The following is a 21,355-nucleotide window of genomic DNA, read 5'->3' on the forward strand; positions in this document are numbered from 1 at the left end:
AAAATAAAACATTTGCACCCCGGATAAACCCCAGGTTGTGAATGGCTTTCATCCCATCTCTGGGGGGCACTCATGTCGGGAAACGGCCCACAGCCCTCACTGTGGCCCTCGCTTTGCTTGCTCAGTCTGGCGTGCCATGACCAGTCATGTCTGCCCCCTACAGCAGGGGTGAAAGCCATATTTAGATCATGTTACAAACCCACTTCATGGGTATTTCAGGGCTTTTCTCAATATTTCCACCCAATTACAGTAAAGGCAACAGCAGTCAGTCAACAGTGCTTTATTTTCACCTTTAGCCATTAAAGCAAAATACATATCACAATCACAAAAAACATGCAATTAAAAAATGTTATACAAGTACATCTAGAGTAGATGACAGTACAGGTTAACATTGATGTATCATGCATAAATAAACGACAAATTTACGTTTAATTTCATCTAGGTTTGAGTTTGAATTTAACAGCACAGAGCAGCAGTGGAACCAACTATAATTAGTATCCCGGCAAGAGACAATCAGAATGCAACAAGCATTCTGATTGGCTCTCGCCAGGTCCCTACCTGGCCGGGAAACCCTCCGTCAGGATTCCACGGCCTTTGTCCCCGGCGGGGGTGTGGCAGCCCCTCAGCCAATGAGGAGGCTCGAAGCGGGCCATCCCTGCTCTGCGCCTCCACACGGCTGGGGGCTTCCCTCGTCCCCCGTCGGGGACGCAGGTACTTTTTTTTTTGTCTTTTTCCCCCGTCCCACTCCCGCCCTACCTTCGCTCAGGTCCTTACCTATGGGCCCCGAAGCATTACCTGAGTCGGTAATGCCCCCGCCGCTCGGGTTCGATTGCTTACAATGATGATGTGTTGCAGAGTCTGTCAGGAGAAGTGGGAAAGAGCTGAACTCGGAATTGTTTATTCACTAGAGCGTGTTAACGCTTAACAGTGAATTATGTTTTGTTTACATTGTAGTAGATTTTTAATAAGTTCCCATTTCTCACTGCTATGGAAATCTCCCAATTTGATTTACATTTCAGGTGCAGTACTAAATGGATACTGTCATGATCACAGCCTTCAGACAACACTCTGTTTTAAAAACTGATGCGGGTGGGTTTTGTCGGTGGCAGCAGCAGGGGAGTAATGACATGTTTATACGTAGGTGACATCCCATGATCTAAGCTGCTTGGCAGTGTGGGTACATGAAAATGATGGGATGAGGAAGCGATTTCAGATTGATGTCCTACGTATTAGATACTACACCTAGTGGTTATTTGAGTCCAACTGTTTGTTATTTTACTTTATATCACAGCAAACATCTGTCAGTGTATTCTCCATGCATTGACTATAGCCAATGATTGCTCCCAAGAGTCCTAAGGTGGAACGTGCACAGTGCGTAGTGCTGGGATCAGCACTTTGAGAGAATCAGGGGCAGTCGGTAAAGAGCAGCCCACTGCCATCTTTGGATTCTGATGTTTTTTGCTGGTCATTAATTCGATTGATCTGGAAGGAGAGAACACTGGATCACCCGTAAGAGACAGGAAATTGAAGATGGACGTGAAGTGTGGGGTCTGACCCCAGGAATACTATAATAGCAAGTGAGGTGGAGGGCCGGTTGGGTTGGCTCAAGTTGTTCTGCAGAGCAAGATACTAGCAGTTTGTTGGCTTAGAAGTCTAATAAGTGGGACCTTACTTAGCCATTATTTTCAACCTACTTAGTCATCTTTTTTCTTTACTTTGATAGAATGTACACAGACAGCCTCTCACAGTTGAGTTTATACTTGAACTTGCCAAAATCCCCACATAAACCAACTGGCCTTCAAGCATATTTGCTGCTTGGCGTGAGTAATTAACATGCCAGTAGTATGTTTCACTTTTGGAAATCGCCCAAGCCGAATTTGTTCACTAAAAGTGTAAACTAAATTATGATTAACAAATCTGGAGAGATCATTCACAGTTGCCTTAGGAGGAAGTCCTCCAAATGATTTCTAGCTGGCATATGTAGCGATCATGCTATTCCATTTCACATTGACTTCTTTTGCAGTAAAAACATGAATACTTTTGAAAGTGAGCAAGCCATTTAAAATGGCATAATGGTATGATCCCAGTCATCTACTGTAAGGTTATAGTAAAACAAATATAAGTCATGTCTAGGTTTTGACATAGTGACTGCTCAGATTTGGCAATTATAAAACCCAAAGAAATTGATGTCATTTTATTGTCAGCTTGGAGGACAGTGACTCATTTCTATTGGGACCTGTGTGGATTCAGTTTATCTGTTCCCAGTTTCACCCATTCAAACTATTTGGGTGCAGCCATAATCCCTACTTTTGATCCCCGAGAAGGGTTGGCACATCCTCTAGAGAACAGTAAGAACCCATTCAGGGTTAGCTGGGAAGTGGAACTTAGAAGACAGCCCTGCTAGTACAAATGATAAGTCACACAAGGATGATAATTGTTGGAGACCCTTTGATGTAGGCAGACCACGTCTTGGTTTTTGCTAGGGCTCCAAACGTCCAGCCCTCCCTCCGCACTTGTGACAGACAAGGTACTAAGGTTATGACATCAGCAGGCAAAGGACACTTGTTACTACAGCCTGGATTGGACCCTTGACAACAGTCTTGCTCTGGACCAATCCACAGCAGCATTTTGCCAAGATTAAGGGTGGGGATAGACCATCTACCTTAGGTGGGCCATCTTTGAACTATTAATAATTCAGCTGCAACCTGATTGGGAGTACAGTCTTCTCCAATGCTACATGCCAGACAGGTTAAGATCAGAGGTTTCCACGGGACAGACAACCTATTGTCCCCAATCATCATAGGGGCATACTTTGGCCAAAGGTTGTGTGGACATGACCCTCTGTTGCTTGTTCACTGCAACCAGCCTGTTCACTGGAGGTGACAGATCCCGGAAGATGGCCTCTGGATACCTTCCAGGACTGGAAGGGCAGAACATGGGGTACATCTTGCCCCTGGACAACCGGGACTGTGACTCCCAGCATCTCAAAAGTCAAGAAACAGCCCCAAGTTCTAGTTCCCAGCTCTAATTACATGTGCGAACTACAACAGTCTGGAGATGGCTTGCCGGTCACAAGATTGCCACGTATCATTCCTTCCTCAACCTCAGCACATGTTGGACCCAGTCGCTGAGCTCACCAATGCAGTGATGATCCTCCACCTCAGTAAGGTCCTAGAAGACAGGCTCAACTCTGTTGTACCCCCAGAACAGGAACAAAAGGCATTTAAAGTTATCCTGACCCCCTGACCTGCCTAACAATGATCTAGTGAATAGCAAGACCCAACTTTCTACCTTTTAAAATATATCTTCATTGAACTTGAACATTTGCTTCTGAAAATTCTTTCCAGTCTGCCTCTGTGTCTTCAAACCTTGAGTGCCCCTTTATTGCAAAGTCTGAATTCTCTATGTTTTTTTGCAGTGGTGGGTTATTAGTCTTTGTGTTCGTTGTGTGCATTTTTTGTTTGATTCAAGTTTTAGAATTTCTATAAAACCTTCATTGGACAGTTCTTGTATTTTGGTACCACAGTAGTATTGCTGTTTTGGATGCTCCTGTGCTAGCTCACATTCCTTCTGAAGTTTATCGCCTGCACTCTGCAGCACTACCCTAAGAGGTGAATGTGGTTTGCCATTCATGTTGTGTGTGCCTTGTTTCACCTTAATGATTGGGATACCGCTGGTTTAGTAGTAGCGTGGGGTGTAGACCCTTAGTAAAATCCCCAAAATAATGAGAAGGCCCAAATAGTGGAAAAGGCGGCGTTAATGCAAATGCAAAATAACGGGTGGTAGAGTCAGTCAGTCTCATGAGGCCGAAAAGCTGAGAACACACCCCACCCACATAAGGCAGTAGTATTTAAAGGCAAAAACCACAAATTTGTATTACATTTGTATATGTTTCAGACATTAGGGGTAACTACAATATAACCATCCCATTGGCTCCTGTCTATACAAACCTTAAATCAGCATAAATTGCCCTATTCTAAATGGTTAGTACAACAACATGCAACAGTTTGATATGCATCCCATCGCAGATGACCTAATCATATGCAGTTAGTAAGAAAAGCAAAATCTACCCTCATGGCAATAAACTAGATACAGTGCCATTCCCTCCCATGCTAGCAGATGTCCTGGTATCCCCTGTTATTCCCAAGCAAAAAACGAGATAGAATAAGCTCCCTACACAGCAAACAGACATTCTGACAACATGTACTATTCCCAAGCTCGCTGCTATTCCACATTAAAGCTTGTGTATGTCACTATCACATACCCTTAGCATATGCCAAGGACACAAATCGGTATTTGTTGTATGCTCAAGTCTCTTGGGAAATGTCTTCACAAGAAAGTACAATGAAGGCCTACTTCTTAGGACAATGACTCATATTTTGTGCTGCCTGGCCCTCCTGCCACATACTCAGCAGCCCGAAGGCTCTCTGGGATGTGACAGAAACAAAATCTAATGCAAAATAGCAGAGACACTCAAATAAAATGGCAGAAACACTCTAAGGCTTAAATCTTAAATTAATGGTTAATATGTGTGCTGCCCGCTGACCCGTCCGTGTACTTGGGTGTCCATGGTCTCTCTAGAGAGGGGCAGAAAAGAAACCCAATTCATTACAATGGCAATACACTTACGTTAATAGCAGTTGCAGGCCTGTATTTCTTTTTACCTTTAGGACGTTGCACTCCCATATTAACAAGGGCTGAATAGGCACTTAAATCATTACTCATCCCTGTACTCCTGCAATAGCAGGCATTACATCACATCCACATTCTCGGTTTTCAGATAGTTTACCTATTGCACATTCTGCACCCCAACTAGACAGGCTTTAGAAAGCAGAGCTACCCCCTAAATTGGATACACTTTACCTTGCATGGTCAGGCTTTAGAAGGGAGACCTATCCCTTGAAATCACACATACTGTATCTTACCTGCTCATGTTTCAGACAGCAGAGTTATAAACCTAAATTCCAAATACTGGAGACCCAGAAGGGCGTTTGTGTCACAAGAAGGCAGAAAATTACCAGGCAACCAAAAAGAGCCCACTTGAGGCAGTATCTTCCTGACTTGCCCTGTGGGCACAAATGACACCTTCTATGACAATCCCTGACAGCCAATCCCTATCTCTGGAAGGACAGCCCTTAAAATGAGATAAATACTGCAGTAATATTCAGCTCTTGCACACCTCTTTCATTGAGCTCAGAAGAGATCATTACTTAGAAAGTGGCCAGAGATTCTGCAAAGTCATTATTGAAGTGTTATTGGACTACCCATGCCATCACCCCTCCCAAACATTGTTACCTTCACTGCTAGCATGTTTCCCTTTACCCTCCTGCAGACAGGACACCCCAGGCCAATGGATGGTGCACCCAGCTTTCAAAGGCAATTTGAGGAAGCCATACTCCTCCTTTTGTCTTTCCTGCTTCTCATTTCACCATGGAAAAATGCCAACAGGATTTAGCAATATTCTGAAACTGAAGCTAGAGAGCTGCCTTAATGGCAGGTGAGTATTGGCCAATTGAGTCTGCAGGGATGTGCACATTTTGGCCTTTGGCTGTGTACAATATCTGAGAGGAGGTTTAGGATTGTTGGAGACACATTGTTCCTCTGAAGGACGTGCTTAACATTGATTTCCTAATTTGTACCACTGTAATACACACAGAGATTCCAGCCCTTGCCCTGAAGTCCTTACAAACACCTGGAAATTGCTGCTCAGTGTCTCAGTGGGTGTTCCCCTGATGAGCAAATGTCTCAGATGCCCAATGAGCACAACACCTGAGCAGGATAGAGCGAGGTTTGAGACAGCTCTCAGCCTGCCAGCCAATTTACCAAGGAAGGTGAAATAGAAACTGCTGTTCCTCTAATCCAAAGCAGCACTTTCTCTGAATCAAACTTTCTTGCCTCTCATCGCCTCTAACTAGTAGCTTATGGTAATTAATGCAGTCTCCAGACTTCCCCATCCCTCAACTGCCAATTACGAGATGCTTGTTGCACAGGTGGTACAATGAATCTTTTTGAGTGTTAGAGAGAGAGATAGAGCAAGAGAGAGGCTTTGACAATGTGAAAGTTAAATTGGACCGGTTTACAAGAATCCATTGGGAATAGTGCGGAGAGGACACCAAGTTGTTCTTCATAATGGCTTTCAAATCATTTCTATGTTTTGTTATGACATGCTCTGATTTGCTATCTGTGGTTTCAGGATTGTTTTTGCCCGTCCAGATAATTTTCCTGGTTTACACCCAGAATGTCTTTCCCCCACCACTTGTAACCCCTGTGTGTTTATCACCCTCATGTTTCTGACTAACCGATGAACCAATACAAACATTTACCATCCCCATCACTGGTGATCACACAGCCAATACCAAATCCATGAATGACGTCTATCTGGTCATCCAGGCCTGGATGGCACAACACGAACTATGCCTCAACGATGACAAGACGGAGCTCTTACTACAAGGCTCATCTCAATGCCTCAATAAACTAGACCAAACCTTCAAGTCTTTCAACGCCGATGGCAATGACATTAAGGTTTCTAAGGACACTAAAACTCTAGGCGTATATCTGGACTCTGCTCTTTCACTGAACAGACAAAAAAATGCAGTAAGGTTGGCATCGGTCTATACCTGCAAACTCATCACTGCCTGCAGACCTTCTCTGAACCCCCACAATTGCATTATCTTGGCAAGAACACTCATTATGTCTAAAATCGACTACTGCAGTGCCCAGTACCTGGGGACTAGTCCGTCCAATCTCAACAAACTGCAAACAAACCAGAACAATGCCATCAGGGCGGCTCTCAATATCCCTAGGCGCTCCCATATCTCCAACGTCAGATCCGATCTATGCTGGCTCCCAGTAAAACAAAGAATCGCCTTGAAAACACTAGCCTTGACTCATTAATGCCTGACAACAAAGCCCCACCCTACCTTTCCTCCCGTCTCACTCTCCATACCTTCACACGACCCACTAGAACACCACAAATTCACAGCCTAATTTTGCTGAGATTGAAACTCCAAAAAGCCAGAGGTATGAGTTTCCCTGTCCTAGCCTCGAAGCTCTGGAACTCTCTGCCTGTTCCCATCAGAACTGAGCCTTCTTTTCAAACCTTCAAGAATAAAACTAAATCCTGGCTGCTCGCGCAGAACGCATGAAGCACTTCATTTAAGGCCTCGCCTACCTTAGGGTCGCCCAGCATTCCTGTTCATGTCGCCTACTGGCTTACTTCACTGATTATGTTGATATATCTTGTACTGTTACCTGCTTATCACTATTACCTTGTCTGTACATTCCTGTATCATGATTCCTCTACTAGAATTCTGCCCTACCGCATCTTCCGGTAAATTGGGGGAGCCTGAACCTCTTGTCACTGACCCATATTGTAATGTAGTGTAACTGTGTATGTAAGAATAGGCGCCCGGTTGCCCTCGGGCCTGGCTGCGCTTTACAAATAAACTAAATACAAATACCACCTTACAACACACAAACTCAAAGTCCCCGCACACAGCCACCACAGGTCTAACGGTTACCATATAATATTGATTGCGCTAATGTAGCCCCTGGCTCAAAAAGGGCCGGCGAGAATGGCCTGCATGCTTTTCTCGTAAGGGAAACCTAGGAAGAAAGACACAGACACCATGGATGAATAAAGTACATTATTTTATGTATTGTGTGTGTTTTATTTGCGTGTGTGTTTGTTTATGTGCAGTGGTCTATACCCAACTATATTTTACTGCATTTCTTTCAATTGTGTTTTAGTTAGCTTCAATTCATGAAAATCACATTCTTGGAAATTAATAATTTGGGGCAATTGAATTATTTATTGGTGCATTTTTTGTTAACTTTTTCAATTGTAAGTTTTCTTTTTCTTCTTTCACAGGCTTTATTTGCCATGTCATTGGCTGGCAGCAAAACATTTTCAAGAGCCAAATGTTGTGTACGGCTAGAGTGTCAAAGATCGTCATACGGTAAGAATGATACTTGACCGTGTTGCACAGCGTTCCTCTTCGTTCACTGGCGTGCTGGCAAACGATCCATATCACCTCGCGTCTTTGACACTGGAGCCATACATGACATTTGGGTGTGCCTCTGAGACGTTGAGAGACAATGACGGGTTAGTACTGATGAATATCAGCGAAGTAAGGGACTGGTACCGTATTATATGGAAGATTCCTGAGACTATAATATACAACAAGAAGTAGGCCTGTCCTGGACTCAGGCAAATGTTATATTGGGGGGCCATAAAGTGGCTTCCTCTTAGGGGAAACTGGGAGGGGCAGTGCCTCTGCTAGCAGCTGAGCTTGGGGGAAGTGGATAAACCAGTTATTCCACCCTGTGATGTGGGAAGCCACACCCCTTTTTGACCAGGGCATAATTTTAAAAAGATAGATAACTCATAGTGCGGACTTGTCAGAATTATATAAGTAATATCATTATGTTTGTGATTTTTCTGTGAACATTTTGAGAGGCGTTAGGACCCTGTGGTGTATTCTGGGGGGTTGCTAGCGGAAAATAGGGTCTCACTCCAAATGTCTGCATGTTAAAAATCTGACACTTCATCAATTAATGTCCATACTCCTTGCGCACATGTGTGTAATTTTGGGTAAATGTCCGATATTGCAAAACCAGTTAAAAAGCGCAAAATGTTGTCATTTTTGAATGCAAGCCCCCAGGAAGATCAGAGGCGGACAAGCATGGACCATAAGGAATATATAATGTGCACATGTAATTTCAACAAATTGTATATCTGGGAAGGATGTATTTGAATCAAATATAGATTTGTGTGCAATCTGACAAGGGGAGGTTCCTCTGAACATAAAACCTACAGCATCACTCTGACCCACATTTCCTTCCCCCAATCATGGGAGAGGGGAGAATTGGGCCAATGACAAGTGAGAGGGGCAGGTTTAGTTATGACCAACGCACACACCCACTTTCCAAAACACATAAAAAGAGACTGCTGGGACAGGTAGGGACCTTCAATTCCATTTGCTGCGGAGCATGCTGACCGACGACTTCACATCCAGAGATCCAACACTTAGACTTCCAAGCTAAACAGAGACTACAGAACTTTGAACCAAGAAGGCCCACTGCAAGCAAAAGTATTTGTCAGCAGGCCTCAAAATCATTTGCAAACTCTTCCACAGCCGGGCGAGCTGTCTGAATTCTTTTGCCAAGAACTCTTGCCAGTACCCAGAAAGCAGTGTTACATCCAGAATCCACTTGATCCGGACCGGAAAGCAGAGCAGTATCCAGAACCAGAGGCCGCTGAATCCAGAGAGGCTAGACCAGCAGAGCAGAGCTGACCCAGACCGCTGTGAGCAGAACCAGTGACCCAGATCGCTGTGAAGTGCCGAGACCAGAACCGGAGTCCAGTCCAAACCCTGACCAGATCCGTGGCGAGGCCCATTCCTGCACAAAATATATTGTGAGTACCTAGCAGAACTGTGCAGAACCAATCTCTTAGTTAAAATAATCTAATCCAAACTATTTTAACCTAAGTAGAACAGCCTCCTAGAAATCGTGTCATCTGTCATTTGTAAAGCTGCACAACTGTCACCTGTCAATTCTGCAGCTGCAAGCTGTCACCTGTCATTTTGAGTTTACTTTAAAACCGAAAAACTACCTTTATTTAATCGTCCGTATCTCTGGAACCGTTTGGGCTAGGAAAGAAATTCAACTTTCATCTGAAAGCTTAGAATCTAGGCTTTCCAACGAACCTAGAACCGACTTCCCATTCCCTATAATTTTTCCGCAATCGTGAGACACGCACTCGCGAAATTTACCGCGATTTGCGATTTTGGCTCAATTTCTCCACTTGTCAAGATAGCAGCTCCATTCTTTCTTTTGTTAAAATCCGTTTGCAATTTGGTAATAACTCATAGAGCATTGCTAAAGTGAGCCTGAACTCATACCAACACGCATCTCCCACTCACCCTGAATCTCTAGAGGGAATTAAAATCAGTTGGCACATTTTCCCATCCATTGCCATCACATTTAAAAAGCATTTTGGGCCTGTGTTTCAAACTCCTACCAGTTTCCTCTAAGCTTGCTGGGGGGGAACTGAATTTCGTATTGTATTTGATTGCATTCCTGAGAACTGTGTGCTCCTCTTTCCATCTACTTCCATTTCTTACATTGCATAGGGGAGAGGGGTGAATTGCCAGAGAAAAAGTGATTATCTTATCTTTTGCTAAAATCATCTCAAGTATTTCTGTACTGCATTTTATTCCTCATTGCTTTTCCCTTGAAATCATAAAAGTATTTTTGCTACTTGATCCATCCTATACTAACTCCTCATTGATTATAAAGAAGTGTGCTAGTGTCAGATTACCCATTGTTGATTAACATTATATTTATAAGGGCGATATCGATTATTAATTTATTATAAAAGCGTGGTATCTATATTTTGTTTTATTTCTCAAATAAACCTTTTAAACTTGCAAAACAGAACTACTTCTTGGCTCAGTGGGGTCAGGGGGATTCTAAGAGAGGGGTGTTATATAGGGGTAGTCATCCAGAACTCATGAACTGGACATAAAGATATATCAATAAGGGTTTCCATTCAGTATCCCAGACTAGGCATTGACTTAGCTGTAGTGTTGAATTGAATCCTCTTACAAATTGGGGGCTCGTAGCCGGGGATTCCGGATAAGATCGATCACTTGTGCAGATTAATACAGTGTGCTAACTGACAAGATACATACATCCGGTCGGATCACCACGCTGTGTTACGCTGTAAAGCACTCCTCAAAGGAACGCTCTAAGGAAACGGTCTGTTTTGCAAAAATAAAATACAAACTTCTGTAAGTCAGGAAGGAACTCAAATTCCAGAATGACGACACTGGTAGACATCAAAATAGCCAGAGAGCACTTCTTACATAAGCTATTTGTGAGAGGTGAGTGGACTCATCAGGATCAAACAGTCTGGTTGCAGGCAATCGCGCAACAGGTCACTGAAACAGGGTCAGATACATGGGGAGATCAGGGTCCCCTACATGTGGCCCTGAGTGAACTATATATGGCCCCTAAAGCCAAAGATGAACATAATAACATTGCCAGGATAGCGGCATATTTGTATCTATATATGGGAGCCATACAGGACAAATGTGCTGAAGGCCAAGATCTGGCAAATAGGCAACAGATGGCGTTAGAGAAGGCCCAATCTGATCTGGACTCTTCTGAGCAGAGGCTGCTCAGGAGCCAGGAGTCAGAAAAGGACAGCAGACAGTACATCACTAAAATAATGGAGGATATGGATGTGCTGCAACAGGAAAAGGCGGACCAGGATACCAGATTTCTGGCCTTGCAGAAGGAGTACCAAGAAGGTTTGGACTCCCTACTGTAGAGCCAGAAAAAGCTGGAGCAACAATTAGATTTCAATAGGGCATGTGCCGAGCAGGTAGTCACCCTGCAAAGCCACCTAGATAGGGAGAAGGCAGAGAGCAATAAACTGATTTTGAAAGACCTGGATACCCAGAGTTTGACCAGAAGCGCCAGAAGGCTGGTGCCTTCCAAAGGCAAAGGGACGACCTGGCGGCACAGATGCAGGCTCTTAGTCAGGAAAGGGATACCTTAGGCCAGGAAGTCTGCCACTTAAAAAGGAAAATGGAAGAAAATCACCTGGCCCTCCAGGGACTGGGTGACCTCGAAAAAGAACACCAGAACTTGTTAGAACACACCAGGAGGGTGGAGGATGCTCTGGCAGGAAAGGAGCAGGCCAATAGGGACACAGCTCAGGAGGTAACCCTCCTGCAGCAGAGACTGGCCCAGTACTCCAGGACCAATCAGGAGGCACAGAGAGAAAATGAGGCTCTCTGTCAGCACAATGATAGGCTCCAGCAACAGGTAGCGATGCAGGAGAGACTGATAGAGTCTAGTAAGGCCTTAACTGAGGAACTGAAAGCGCAGGCTCTTGCATTGCAACAGGGAGGAGGGGCTGATAGAGACGAGGTGCGCTGGGAAAGGGAAACGCCTGAGCATAACCTCAGGAGCCCTGGTACCAGAGGCCTTCATCTCTCCCAGTCCCTGGAATTTGCCACCCCCATGTCCCCTCGCGCACATGAGCCCAGGGCCACGGAGACGGCAGATTACTATCCAGCTAGAAGTATGGGGCTCATAGGCCAGTGCCTCCCAGGAATGGATGGGCGGGCATCCGGGTATGGGCACCCAAGCACAGTGCAATTTAGTGGGGAACCCCAGGAGAATAGGCCCATTAAGGGCATCCTGAAAACCTCTGCCCAGTTGGGTCAGTGGGGGGGTACCCATCAAATCCTGGCAGCAAGGAGGGATCTGAAGACTCCTCTGAGCATTACAGGACACAGGAGACCAGGTCCCCACATTCTGCCAGCCATTCCCAGGCTCGCAGAATCCAGGAAAACCTGGAAGATCAGACGGGCACCTCTGGGAGCAGCGCTTCTGAGTCGGAGGATGAATGGACCAGGGTTACCCGAACCAAAAAGTCCAATAAGGCAAAAAGGGCCTTGCTTAAGGACCCATTGAAACAAATAAAGGCAATAAGGAGTGTCATCACGCCTTATCATAAGAACGCCAAGTATTCTGTTTGGGAACACTTGGAGCTCTATGAGCAAATGATGGAGACTTTCCATTTGAAGGACAGCCAAAGCTGTATTCAATATGTAAAGTGGACCTTCTCACCAGAATACTCCAGTTTCTTTGCGGGGCTGGAGGATCAAAACCATTCAAGGTGGTCCACATACAGGGCGGCCATCTTGAAACATTTTTCTGTGCACAGAAATCCTCAAGAGGCTCGCAAGGCAGCCTACAATTTGCAATGTGGGGAGGATCAGGCCCCACAAGAGTTTGTGCAAGAATTAAAGCGTGCTTTTGCGCAGACCACCAGAAGGGTACGCACGGATAGCAGAGAATTTATCAATACGTTTTCCATGCCTTACCCAAATACATAATGACCCAGCTCGTGAGAGATTTTCATGAGAAAAGATCTTTAGACTGGGTCATTGAACAGGCTACCCGGATCTATGAGGTGCAGAAGCCTATCGAAAATAAAAATAACGCGCCGAAAAACCCCAAAACCAACAGCACCCCTGCTGCTGCCAAGGTGGCAGAGGTAAAGGTTGCCCCCGTTTTAGATTTGGAGATGGGGGGGCCTAAAAACATGCCTGCACCAAATAATTCACAGCCCAGAAGGCCCTCGGGCCAGTCACAGACAGGGAGTCGAGGAGGTAGTCCCACAAATGGGGTCCCCCGCTCCCCTGACTATGTAAGTCGCCGCTATAAAGGAAACCGACCAATCCTGGGTTATGTGTGGACTCCTCCAGCCCAAGGGGGGGGATCCAGCCAAGCACCTAACCCAGGGAACTTCACCCCCAACTTCCCACAGGAGGGCAGAAATTCTCCAAATCCTGGGCAGAACTTTTTCCCCAGGTATCCACCCAATTTCCAGCCCCAAAATCATCCATCCTTCTTTCCCCAATTCCCTGAGCCCAGACAACCTAATCCGGGAGAGGGGAGGCCAAGGGTGGAGGGGTACCAAAATCTTCCCAACCAGGGGTACTACCAGAGAAGGGATAGCTACCCTTCCCGGGATCAGCCCAGGGGAGAAAATAGAGCCCCGTATCAGCCTGAGCGGGTTTCACAACTTGAGCGCCAGGTTCAAAATATGGCACGAGATCTGGGTCACATACTGAGGGCTCAACAGAACCCTCAGATGAGCATGCCACCGCAGAATGCCCCAAACTCTGGATCTGGTGCTCCGGAACAATGACGGGGGCAGCACCCCGATAACCCACCGGTTCCCAGGGAGGAGGCACAAGGGGAAGGGGGGTGTAAAACCTTGGAGGAAGCTTCCTTCCCAACTTGTAAACAGCCCCTGGAAAACCAGGAACCGGAAACAACATCTCCTACCCCTGAAAGCCTGCCTCCCAAGGAGCAGAGGGGAGGTAGGAGAAACAAAGGACCCAAACAGACCCACTTTGTGGAGGAGGTACAGATCTTCCAATTTGTGGGAGAGGGATCCTCAGAGGATCCTGGGGAAAGGATCTTCTCCTTTAGAGATGGGGGAACTCCACCCAAGGAAAAATGGGTCCCAAAGGATGCCGATTCAGACTGGGGAGATATGGAGACTGAGCTACCGCCGCCCATCATCTCATCCCAGAACCCACAATACCGAATTCCCCTGGTTCAAACCCATCCTGATGACTGCCTCCAAAAAGGGCGGGGCGGCCCAGAACCGGAACCAGGGGAACCCACAATGGCTCTGATCTCCAGTTGCCAACTTTTTCTTTCAGATTCCCAAGGCTCTCCACATAATTCTGCCCAAATCTCTTCGCTAGCAATGTCCAAAACCAGAAAGTTAGCCCACCAGTTGTCCAAAAATGTGCATTATCTGTGCCCCCTTGAGGAGAAGGAGGGAAGATACTATGCCCCGGTACAAGTACAGGGGCAGGGTACAATTTTGGCACTGGTGGACACTGGATCCCAAGCTACCCTTCTGTCCAAAAGGGCCTTTGAGGAACTAAATGCAGGAAGGGGGGAGAATTACCGAATTCCTCTCACCTCTCTTCCTGGACAACTGCAGAACTTTGACGGGAAGGAAATTCCCGTTGAGGGGACTGCAGACTTGGACATTAAAATTGGGCGACACAAGGTGAAACACCCGGTCATAGTAGTGACTTCAGAGGGCACCCCTTGTTTACTAGGGAATGACCTCCTGAGAAGGTTGTCACCCCTAATAGATTGCGTAAACAAGGTCCTCTGGACCCAGACTAGCCGACCAATAAAATTAAAACAGAGTGTCAATCATGTTAGTTTAAATGGCACCTGCCACATGGTTGAACAAAAATCTGACCAAGTAGAATTTCACTTCCAGAACAACCAAATTCCAGACGTGACAGTAATAGCAGTAGGACAACAGACTGGTGATGGGGGGTCCTCTCGATTTCTGAAAATCAACCTTCCTTCCAGTTTAAGGTGGTATTTCACACTGGAAGGAAACACCCTGAAATTCTTTACTAATCCACAATCAGAAACTCCCACTCCTATAGTCCAGAAAGATGTGAAATCAGCTCAGAGCCTGGCTGATATTCAGCAAATTGGAGAGCAGTTGTTCATCCCTGTCCAGTTAAATGATGGGAAGGACTCTGTTCTCGCTCGAGTGTGTGTGAACAACGGTAAGAGCTTCATCAGCGAAGCCATGTTCCACCAACTCCCAAAAGATCCAGCCATTCCCACATTCAAACTGATAGACAAATGGGAAATGGACCTGGAAGCACCTAATTCCAAACATCTCCTGCCAAGCAGGTGTATGCTCAAAATCTCCATTGGCAACAAGAGCATAGTCCATAATTGTTGGGTCGTGCGAGACGTCACTGCCGCCTTTTACTTAGGCAGTGACATTCTCAATCGCTTTGCCATTAGTTTGGACCTAATAAACTTCAAAGCTTGGTCCCGATTAGCGGATAATCCCATGGGCTTTGATGATCCAGAAAAAGCATTTAGGTCAGCTCAATTGCTACCTTATGCAGTTGAAATTCAGATCAAAGAGGAAGTCACCATCCCAGAAAGGACCCGACAATTCTCCCTGGAAGGGAAAGTTAAAAGAGGACAAAAATTGCAAAACCCTGATGCTTATATACATCTAAATGCTTCTCTCCAACAGCAAGGGTTAGGGGTAAACCCAACACCATTAGTCACCATAGAACATGACACCATTCCAATAGAGGTGGCTAACAGCGACTTAAAGAGTATTACTCTAGCCGCAGGCACCATTATTGGAATGGCGGTTGATGACCGACATTTTCCATTGATCTAGGAAATGAACTGTTAGGACCAATCCCCAAGGACTGTTTTGACGGTGACAGTGATGACAACACCAGACAGGATTTTCACCCGGCACGGGGAGAACTTCCTGGTGTACACTTCTTGCCCTTATGGTAAGGAAGATGTGACTTGTGACTTCAGGAGGGATGAGGGGATTTTCCAGGTCCATGAGGGCTGCCTTTCCCACCTGAAGCCTCCAGTCGAAATCAGCACTCTGACCAGGGACTTCTCCACCCAGCTGGAGGAGGCCGCTGAGATAGCCAAACCAGAAGTCTTTATAGGCTTCAGGCAGATGGTGGAAGAGAGAGTCAACCTAGCTAATGCCTGTGTGACTCTGGAACAGAAGCAAAAGTTGAAACAAGTTTTCTTGGATTTCCAAGATCTCTTTGCGGTAGACTCATATGACTGTGGTTGCACCGACATCCACACAACAACAATTCCCACGGACCCTGGAATGACTGCAGTGTTTGTGAAGCAATATTGTTTGCCTCTCGCATCCATGGAGTCCCTTACTGAAATAATTAAGAACCTTGAGTCCCGGGGAATAATACGTCCAGTACACAGCACCTTCAATAATCCGGTGCTGGGAATATTGAAGCCAAACGGCCAGTGGAGACTCTGCGCCGACTTTAGGGAGCTCAACAAACGGGTCCATACTTCCCGATGGCCTCTGCCCTACATTGACCAAGGGCTGGCCCAGATTCAGGGGTCACAGGTATTCACAGCAATAGACCTGACCAATGGATACTGGACCGTGCCTGTCAGTAGGGAGGACCAATACAAACTGGCTTTTACCTTTGGGGGCCAGCAGTACACATGGACCCGGACTCCCTTCGGATACCTCAACTCCGGCAATGAATTCAACCTTTTCCTACATAAGGCCATGCCCGACCTGGGTGCGAGGGGTAACCTGGCTTATGTAGATGATGTCCTCATCAAAAGTTCATCTGTGGAGGAACACATAGCGGAGATCCGTTATGTTCTGACACAGTTGAGGGCCGCCGGAGCAAAACTTTCCATTCAGAAAGCACAGTGCAGAAGAACCCGTGTTAATTTCTTGGGGCATGAGATTACTCCTCAGCGTCTCTGTCCCCAAGAAAAGAAAGTGGAAGCACTTCAGAAACTGAAAGACCCCACAACTCTGCGGGAACTAAGGAGCCTCCTTGGACTGACTAATTACAGCAGAAAGTTCATTGAAGGCTACGCAGAGATCACTAGACCCCTGATTCATCTCTTGAAGGGGGGGATCAAGTGGGAATGGGGTCCAGAACAATCCGAGGCGGTGGGACAACTCAAAAGAAGCCTCTCACAAGCGCCTTGCCTAGCTTACCCTGTCAGAAACAAGGAGTTCTTCCTGGAGACGGGGTTCTCAAATACGTGCTTGATGGCAGTATTATACCAAAAGCATGACAAGGTCAATAAAGTAATCTCCTATGCGAGCAAAACTTTATCCTCTGTGGAGGAAAAATTCAACGATTGTGAGAAGGCACTCCTGGAAACGGTGTGGGCATTGAAGAATTACCGCCCGTTTATCCAGGGGGAACACATCATAGTGGAGACTCCACACCAGCCTCTGCAATATCTCCAAAGTGACAGAATCCGGGCCGGAAATGTGAGTAATTCCCAAATTACTTCCTGGATTCTGTCAATGCAAGGCTTTCCTGTGGAGGTCAGATATGGCCAAAACAAGAAGAGTCCCCTCGCGCAAGGTCTGGCTGACTTGCATGATTGTGCCAGAGAAAACTGTCTCGAGGACGAAAGTCTAAAAATCAAGGACAACATGGAGGCATACCTTAATTCCCCACACAGAGTCTTTGAAGAAGACAAGTGTGAGGGAATGCCCACTGTCTATGTGGATGGATGCTCTTACCATGTTGACAACGACGGGGAGAAAGAACTGGTGGCTGGCGTAGGGAATGCATGGGTGAAGGAGTTCCCAGAACCCTCCGCTGGATACAAAATTGGTCCCTGAAGTAGTCAGGTGGCAGAATTGATGGCTGTGCATCAGGCCATCCTCACTGCTGTCCAGCATCAACTCCACGAACTGGTCATAATCACAGATTCGGATTATGTACGGAACGGGTTCGTGGAGCACCTGGTCAACTGGAAAACCAGAGGCATGTTATGCGCTAATAACAAACCCCTGAAACATGGGAAGTTAATCCAAAACATTGATGATCTGGTCACCTCGAATGGGATGACCATCTACTGGAAGAAGATCAAGGGTCATTCCAAAGTAGAGGGACCAGACAAAACTGGAAATGACTTAGCTGATCAGCTGGCCAAAACCGGGGCCATCCAAGGGGATCTAATCGAAATAGAGTCCCTGTTGGGGGAAATCCAGGTCACCGCTATCACTAGGTCCCAGACAAATGCTCACAATGATCTTTCAACTGCACAATGGAGTAAGGAGACCCCTGATGCTGATTTAATTACAGCTCAGAAGGGGGATCCAATTATTGGTAAGTTTTATCAACACCTTGAGGACCCTGAGAGCTTACCCCTGACGGATACCGATTACATTGGGAAAGAGGACCTAAGAGTGTTGATGAAATGTCCAAAAATGTTCCGAATCCAAGACGGTTTGTTGGTAAGGAAATCCCAAGCTGGCCATGATCAGTGGGTGGTTCCTACCTCATTCCGAAGCCTGATGTTACGTCACGCCCATGATGCGGCCATCGCCGGTCATAGGGGGTTTCACACAACACTGGAAATATTAAGAGAGGTTGCATACTGGCCACACATGGGGCAGGACCTCGACCAATACTTGAAGGGGTGTCTTGTGTGTGCACAATTTCAGCCATCATCCCTCACACACCGTGCGCCTCTCCAAAAGAGGGGGATGACACTGCCATGGTCAGATTTGCAAATCGACTTTGTAGGCCCTGTGATTCGCTCGTCTAGAGGAAAGAAGTACATGTTGACCGTTACATGCTTGTTTACCAAGTGGGTGGAATGTCTCCCAGCCCCAAACTGCAAGGCAGAAACAGCAGCTGCCCTGATGATTAACCACATCTTTTCCCGTTTTGGTCTACCTCAAAGGATTGAGTCAGACAGGGGTAGCCACTTCACCAGTGAAGTAATGACAAAGATGTGGGAGATACTGGGGGTCAAAAGAAAGCTACATATTGCTTACCGGCCAGCTTCTTCTGGAGCAGTGGAGAGATATAACCGAACCATTGTGAGCATCTTAAAAAAGTTTGTGGCAGATTCTGGGCCAAGTTGGGATATCCGATTACCGCTGGTCCTAATGGCCATCAGATCTACCCCTTCATCTGCAACCAAAATGTCACCATTTGAGTTGATGACTGGACGCAAGATGGTGCTTCCCCAGCATTTGCTCTACAGAACCCAAGAGCAAACGTTGATAAATGCCTCCACAACTCATGAGTATGTGGAGAATTTAAGGAAACACCTTCAGCATGCTTTTGCCTATGCTCAGCGGAATCTAGAAAGATCAGCCGAGAGCATGAAGACCCACTATGATTTAAAAACTACCCGAAAGGAATATAAGGTGGGTGATCGGATCTATCTATACAATTTCCAAAGGAACCAGGCCAAACAGCGAACATTCTTGCCTACATGGAAGGGACCGTTTGAAATTATAGACAAGATCTCCCCTGTTGCCTATAAGATCTGCATCCCCAAAGGCAGTCTGGCGGAAGGGGAAGATAAGTGGGTCCATATTAACCAGCTAAAGTGTTGCCATCCCAGGCACACTTTGCAGCAACTTGAGGAGTCCTCTGCAATACCAGAGGGGACCGCTCCAGATTAATTCAGTTCCAACCCTAAAATATCCCACATATAGTCTCTAAAATGTTATACTCTTGTAAGCCACTTTCTTTGAATGATAACTTGTATCTCAAAAGTAAAATGTTAGGTATGTTAAAGTATAAAATGTATATGTCTGCCACACCATTAGTAGTGATGGAAAAATGTCTACGAATAGGTATTGCCGCTTTTCCTTTGTCGTCCTAGGAGAAAGAAAACCTGGAGACTGGCCAAGGAGGACAATCCGGAGACCGGGAGCAGAGACCCAAGGGGCCCGGGGTACCGCCCAATCCTCCCATCAGGACCAGCAAGGAGAACTGATTGATCGACTGGAGGGAGGAAAAGATGCTGAACTGTGCCACCTATGGAATTGGAAGAAGAGGAGGCGAACATCCCAGATCTTGCGAGTTCCATCAGTGAAAACACAGAATGGCCATCGCAAGAGGGGGGGCTTGTGGGATGTTTTTTACCCATGCATCCAAGCCCTACAATAAAACTGTGCAGTACTGGCATGGAAAACATCATGATGGCCAGAACTCCCCAGAGAGTGCACAGGGAAAACATGAAGAATAGGCTGCCACCCATTTTTGCCTATGTTGTGAGCACAGGAGGGCACTGCCTAAAACCACCAGTGGGCTACACACACAGTAGCCTGAAACCATTGGCAATGGCAATGCTGATTGCCAAAAAAAGCATCTCAGAACTGTGGGGAATTAATTTTCTTAATCCCAAAAATGGTTGCATTACCAGTACTCACCACTATCAGAAAGCCAGCGTTTTAAAACCACCAGACTTTTGTGTAAAACTGAACAAATGAAACAAAACCAGACCAAGGAAAGACTTGCTAAGAGGTGGATACAATGTAAAACTATATTCTGAAATGACTTGAAGGAAGTAATTATTTAATGTATATGTAAAAATGGTCAGTTTGATTTGAATATAGAAAACTGGGAACAAAAAGTGACATTTAGCTGAAACCTGGCTTAATGAAACTGGATTCTGCCTGACAAATACCCCCGACAGGAGTTGAAACCTGTTCAGCCACTCCCCTTGCCAAAAGGAGTTGTCACCTCTCTGATTAGATTAGGGGTGGAGCAGCTGGGGACTACAGGGAGTTGAACAAAGGCCTGTCCTGGACTCAGGCAAATGTTATGTTGGGGGGCCGTAAAGTGGCTTCCTCTTAGGGGAAACTGGGAGGGGCAGAGGCAGCTGAGCTTGGGGGAAGTGGATAAACCAGTTATTCCACTCTGTGACGTGGGAAGCCACACCCCTTTTTGACCAGGGCATCATTTTAAAAAGATAGATAACTCATAGTGCGGACTTGTCAGAATTATATAAGTAATATCATTATTTTTGTGATTTTTCTGTGAACATTTTGAGAGGCGTTAGGACCCTGTGGTGTATTCTGGGGGGTTGCTAGCGGAAAATAGGGTCTCACTCCAAATGTCTGCATGTTAAAAATCTGACACTTCATCAATTAATGTCCATACTCCTTGCGCACATGTGTGTAATTTTGGGTAAATGTCCGATATTGCAAAACCAGTTAAAAAGCGCAAAATGTTGTCATTTTTGAATGCAAGCCCCCAGGAAGATCAGAGGCGGACAAGCATGGACCATAAGGAATATATAATGTGCACATGTAATTTCAACAAATTGTATATCTGGGAAGGATGTATTTGAATCAAATATAGATTTGTGTGCAATCTGACAAGGGGAGGTTCCTCTGAACATAAAACCTACAGCATCACTCTGACCCACATTTCCTTCCCCCAATCATGGGAGAGGGGTGAATTGG

The sequence above is a fragment of the Ambystoma mexicanum genome, chromosome 6p (assembly GCF_040938575.1).
Source record: "Ambystoma mexicanum isolate Mex_15411 chromosome 6p, UKY_AmexF1_1, whole genome shotgun sequence".
NCBI classification, from domain to species: domain Eukaryota; kingdom Metazoa; phylum Chordata; class Amphibia; order Caudata; family Ambystomatidae; genus Ambystoma; species Ambystoma mexicanum.